Source organism: Bidens hawaiensis, unplaced genomic scaffold (genome assembly GCF_021521415.1).
Source record: "Bidens hawaiensis isolate Kalapana, Puna unplaced genomic scaffold, B.hawaiensis_p1.1 tig00041907_1, whole genome shotgun sequence".
NCBI classification, from domain to species: Eukaryota; Viridiplantae; Streptophyta; class Magnoliopsida; order Asterales; family Asteraceae; genus Bidens; species Bidens hawaiensis.
In genome coordinates, this window is record NW_027505750.1 from 147,645 (window position 1) to 154,103 (window position 6,459).

General features: G+C 34.6%; 1 pseudogene across 1 annotated transcript; it reads left to right on the forward strand.

The window, feature by feature from the left end:
* Positions 1–649: 649 nt before the first annotated feature.
* On the forward strand, positions 650–4,455 carry LOC143615121 (putative hexosyltransferase MUCI70; annotated as a pseudogene). The gene is made up of 9 exons (XR_013150410.1): positions 650–993; positions 1,091–1,356; positions 1,466–1,679; positions 1,748–1,857; positions 1,932–2,131; positions 3,305–3,408; positions 3,488–3,675; positions 3,758–3,957; positions 4,037–4,455. The product of XR_013150410.1 is annotated as a putative hexosyltransferase MUCI70 (transcript).
* Positions 4,456–6,459: the final 2,004 nt, after the last annotated feature.

A 6,459-nucleotide genomic window follows, 5' to 3' on the forward strand; every position in this document is an offset into this window, starting at 1 on the left:
GATTCACCGGAATTTTACAAAAATTTCGTGTTTGATAAACGATTGGAATTAAGTCAGTTAGTTACTTTACATAGTGTTTTTGTGTTTTGTAACTGCTTGTGGATGTGGTTGAATTACAGGTTGATATGGATCTGTTTTTATGATGCGAGTTCATATTGATTCACCTTGATTTTATGAAAATTTTGTGTTTCTGTTTGATTGACGGAATGCTTGTTCAATTAACGATTGGAATCAAACCAGTTAGTTGCTTTAGATAGTGTTTATTTGTTTTGTAATTGCTTGTGGATTTGGTTGAGTTACAGGTTGATTTTATTCTGTTTGCATAATCCTACTTCAGATTGATTCACCGGAATTTTACAAAAGTTTTGTGTTTCTATTTGATTCACTTTAATGTTTGCTATTAACAATTGGAATCAAATCATTTAGTTGCTGTAGATAGTGTTCATATGTTTTGTATGTGGATTTGATTGAATTACAGGTTGATTTTGATCTGTTTATATAATACGAAAACTCTGTGTTTCTATTTGATTCACAGTAATTTTTGTCCGGTTAACGACTAGAATCAAATCAGTTAGTTGATTAGTTAACTAGAGTTCATGTGTTTTGTAATTGTATATGGAATTGGTTGCATTACAGGTTAGGTTTTGTGTTTGTGAGAGAAATTGAGGAATTCTGGTTATTGTGAATGAGGTGTGAGGGAACAAGGCAATGAAGAGCAGAACAGCGAGATTGGAATTACGATGACTGGAGTGTCATTGGATTTAAGAACACAGAGTTATGGATCACCACAACAGCCACAAAACGGTTCGTTGCCGACTCAAAATGGATTCACTGCACGCAAGCCTTCAAGGATGTCACTCAATGGTTCGAGGGAGAAAGATATATTTCTTCCTTTTTTGCGTAGATATCTAAGTAGAAAGAAGATTGTAATGATGATTTTGGTTTCATTTGCTCTCATGGCTTTCTTATCAGGGTTCTTTACTGTCAATAGAGGTTTGTTTCTCAACCATATCTCTGTGGTTCTAACATATTTTGGTGCTTCCAATGAAGTTGCTAATAGTCCTTTTTTACACTGATTCTGTTTTGTCAGAAGATGCACCAGAGAGCACAATCTTCAATCATTTTAGTGATGCTTACAATACCTCTTTTCAGTTCTCCAGAACGTTTCATAGTGAGAAAGATGATAATTCTAATATACAAAGAACTCTGTCTGTGTGTGAAGAAAACCCTCCTACCCGCCATACTTCCAGTGCATTACATTCCACAGGATCCGTCGCTTCTCATAGCAATTTTTGTCAGAATTTTGCATTTCCACCCCCTCCTCCAGGTGATAGACAAGACGACCTGGACCTAGACGTAAGCAACTTGTTTCTGTTTCTTTAAAACTGTGAATGCTTAAATTGGTCTAGAATTTAACCAATTTAACCATTTTGTAACTGAGTTTGTGATGTTATTGTTCTACCAGCGTGTCCTGTATGTTACCTTCCAGTGGAGGAAGCTATGGCTAGCATGCCGAGTGCCACATCAGCATCACCTGTTCTTCAACACTTAACTTATTTCCATGAGGAGACTTCTACTAAAACCGAACCACATGAAGGTTCAGATTTTGGTGGATATCCTTCCATAAAGCAAAGGAATGAATCTTTTGATATTAAAGAATCAATGACTGTACATTGCGGGTACGTGCTTGATATAAACTTTGGTATTACCGTTTGAAACAATTTTTTAATGATATGAATTCTTTCAGGTTTGTAAAAGGTTGCAGACCTGGTTACAAAACTGGATTTGATATCGATGTTTCTGATCTTGTGGAGTTGGAGCAATATAATGATATTATTGTTGCATCAGCCATATTTGGTAAAAACTTGTTTCGTCCTGTTAATTCTTTATAAATATTATCGTTGCATAACCTATTGTTTCTTGGATTTCAGGAAACTATGATGTAATTCAGCAGCCAACTAAGATCAGTGAGGCTGCAAGTAAAAACATACCGTTTTATATGTTTATTGATGAAGAAACTGAAGCATATATGAGAAATTCTAGTGCTTTGGACTACAGAATGAAGGTTGGATTATGGAGAATTATTGTTGTGCATAATATTCCTTACTCCGATGCTAGACGGAATGGAAAGGTTTGTCTGCTTTATCGTTGAAATATCTTCTTTTTATATATTTATGAGCTGTTAAATGAGTTCTCAATTTATTGATTTAAAACATTAGTTAATTGCAGGCATTAACTAATAATTGTTTTAATCCAGTGGTCTACTGAATTTATAATGCATATCCTTATCTTATTTTGACTAATTATATAGTTTGCTAAATTATTATCTTAAAAACTCAAAACTAATTACCGAACTCTCGTGGAGATATCTATATGAGCTTAATACCGAATAGAGTATAAAGATAAATCAGGGTAACAACCAAATTCAATTAAAGTAAATTACATTTTATAAGCTTTTGTTAGAAATCAAAATTTTGCATCAGAGGGTTGGAGATAAAAGATTGTAGGTAATATATTCCTGAAAGATGCTCTCTTTTCTGCATGATGGAGGCCTAAAATTGTATACAAATTAAAAGGTTACCAGTTTTGGTCTGTTTTTTTTGGGTAACCAACTTATTATAGGTTACCTGAAAACCACGAAAGTTTCAGAATTTGTGATTTTTGGTAATTACTCAAGATAAATGGACATTGAGTGCTTCATCAGAAAAGGAAAAATAAAGTAACATGGTAAAGGAATTACTGACACGCCAGCTGCCAGTGCCACAGCTTGACCTGAGATTGAGATTTCTGAAAGTTGGTTACTTTAAATTTAAAGATTTGAATGTTGAAGGTTCTTTTCAGACCAAAAAGAAAGTTGGCCATCCAAAATAGAAATTAGACCAAAGCTGGTTACATTTTGTTAGGGATATGCATGATGGGTCGGTTTTGGGCTCAAAACCGAACCAAAAACAGAAAATTTGGTTTTTGAAAACGTTCGGTTTAGGCTTTTTTAGTTTTTGGTTTCAGTTTTTTCGGTTATACATCTGGGCTAAAATATTTGGGTAAAGCTATTTATTAATTTTGTAAATTACTTAAAATTAAAAATGAAAATTCATAAGTTCGGTTCGGTTTTTTAATTACATTCAAAACCGAAACGAAAACGAAAGTTCGGTTCTTATGGAAACATAAAACTGAACATTGTTTTTTTGTGTTTTCTTTTGGTTCAGTTTTATCGGTTTCATGATGCACACTCCTACATTTTATACAATTTTCTATAAATTTATACAAATTAGGTTTTGTATAAACCAAATTATACATGTGGCAGGTGCCAAAGCTTTTACTACACAGACTCTTTCCAAATGTTCGGTATTCTATATGGATTGACGGGAAGCTACAGCTCGTGGTGGACCCATATCAACTTCTTGAAAGGTAATTTAAAACTTCATTCTAATAATCATTTTATAAATGATCCTGTGACTTATATACCATGACTGATATATATGTTTAGGTTTTTGTGGCGCCACAATGCAACTTTTGCTATTTCAAAACATTATAGGCGGTTTGATGTGTTTGAGGAAGCCGAAGCTAATAAAGCTGCAGGGAAATACGATAACGCATCGATTGATCAACAAATTAATTTTTACAGAAAAGAGGGTTTAACGCCTTATTCCGAGGCTAAGCTTCCTATAATCAGTGGCATGTTTTATTCTTTACTTTTTTTTTAACCTTTTCATATTTACTGGAACATGCTTTTTAAGGAAATGTGTTGTGCTTGCAGATGTTCCGGAAGGTTGTGTCATCATAAGAGAACATATTCCAATAACGAATCTCTTCACATGTTTATGGTTCAATGAAGTTGACCGGTTTACTTCACGAGACCAGTTAAGCTTCTCTACTGTGAGAGACAAAATCATGGCTCGGGTCGACTGGAATATTAATATGTTTATGGACTGTGAAAGACGGAATTTCGTTAAACAGGTATGAAATTACATTCTTATCATATTAACAAATTTTGATGAAATGTCTTAAATACCCTTGAATTTGTTTGTACAAACAGGCATACCATAGAGATCTACTAGAGCACATGCCGCCACCACCACCTGTGGCTAAAATTGTAAAACGGGCACGAGTTAATGTTCCTGTTACGGTTTCTACACCTGTGAGGGGTAATGGCTCGAATGCTAAGAATCTGGTAAAGAAAAGCGTTGTTAAACGGAAAGGAGAAAGGAGGTCTCGTTCTAGAAGGCATGTGAAAAACCCCGGTAACAGGGACAATATGGTCATTTGATAGTTTGTTTTTTGGACTCTTTTTAAGGAAAGAAAGAGAAGAAGATAGGATTCTGGTGTATGTAGCATATGATGGATAGAGTTTCTCTCAATTTTGGTTGATACATTCAATTTTTGTTGTAAATACTCGGATACTGAATGTTTTCGAGACATGTTTCTTCTTTGGTTAATTCATGCCTTCTTTTGTTCATTTTGTCTGTCTTGTTCTGCTTTTTTACATGCATGTTGCTCTAATTATAATGTGTTCGGGCCGCTTTTGTCTTGTGTTTACGGTGCAAACAAGCCGCTCATGGGTTGGGGTTAAATTTAGCTCATATAAATGAGTTTGAGCTTAGCTATGCTTGCTAGTCTAATAGAGCAGATAATTTATATAAAAAAAAGGCATGTTTAGTTTTATATAACAAGTAAACATAATAAACAAGTTCGAGATTGCCCACAGCTTGTTTACACTAACTACTACTTATAAGTGATAATTCAATTTTGTATTTGTATAAGTTTATACGAGTCGTATGACTATAGGATTTATTTGTTGTAATTTACCCCACACATGATTCACACATAGGTAGATTTTACGACTCTATAGGATTTATTTGTTGTAATTTACCCCACACATGATTCACACGTAGGTAGATTTTACGACTCTATAGGATTTATTTGTTGTAATTTACCCCACACATGATTCACACATAGGTAGATTTTATAAACGCCCTGCTTGCGGTGCGCGCATATAATGTATATATGTGTGAACCCTCGGGTGGGCAAAAGTAAAATTGCACTAATTTTGACGTTATTTTACTAATCTCGTGAAAATAACGTTAAAAGTGGCGGAAGGTTAATCAGGCATCATGTGGTGGCGTTGATAGCCGAAAGACAAGGGCACATGCACCGATCAGCCGGTGCCCCGATGATTGAGTGATATGTGCCTTATGTCCAAGGCTTGATGCAAAACTACTATCGAGCCGGGGGTCTCACCGGAAGCAGCCTCTCTATCCCTATGGGATAGAGGTAAGGCTGTCTACATCTTACCCTCCTCAGACTCTACCATAGCATTGCTATTGGTGGGATATACTGAGTACGATGATGATGATGATGATAGGTAGATTTTATACGAGTTGTATCTATACGACTCGTATGAAAGCCCAGTCACCATGTCTAACATCTTTGTACGGTACGAGTCCTAAAACCCTATACAACAAAAGGTGTCTGCAAAAGTGGGCAAGTTGTTTGTTCAAAAAAACTTTAAAACTGCAAAAAGAAAAAAAAAAAGTAGCTTGTTCTTTGGTATTTATTTTTTCAATTTAACCATTTTCTTAAACATTTTAATAAATAAGAAACGAGCCAAGTCGAGCCTAAAACATACAGCTCAAAACAAACCAAGCTCGAGAGTGGCTGCAGCTTGTTTACACTAACTACTACTTACAAAGTTATAATTCAGTTTTGTATCTGTATAATTTATGTATAAACCAACAGTTATTACTTACTTGCCTTACTATACAACAAAAGTCAATTCCTAAAACACAACAAATGTAATCCACCAGCATATGTACACCAACAAACACATATATTTAACCCATTAAATTGGAAGACAAAACAACAAAATTGGTCACAAACTCACAATAAAGAACATCATTCTTGCAAGATTTCCAGATTTAAAACTTCTACAATTTATTAAACCATGCTTCCTGCTTTCGGTTAACGACAAATCATGCGTTATTTGCATCTGCTTCTGCCCTTAAGGCTTCAGCCATCATCTTTTCCCTGTTTTGTGTCTGCCTTTCAACAGCCACCATATACAGTCCTACAACACCATATAAACTACTAAATATTAAAAAAAAAACAACAAAATTTAATCTTGAACCCTTTTACAAGGGTAGTTTGGTAAAGTTAACTCATACCAACAGCACTTCCAATTGCAGTTAGCCAAAGCATCCTCATGGACCATTTGTCACTAATCACTCCTCTACCTCCCATTTGTTAACTGTCATATACATAAAACAAACCATTTTTTAATTATATAAACCAAATAACAAAAATTTAAGGGTTACAAATATTGAAAATATCATATATAACCACGCAAGACTAAAATATCATATATACCCAATTCACTAAAAACAATTAATAAATGACCATTTTACCATGGTTCAAACCGATGCGAAACAATTTACAGTGTAGACTATTTGATGCGATAAACCT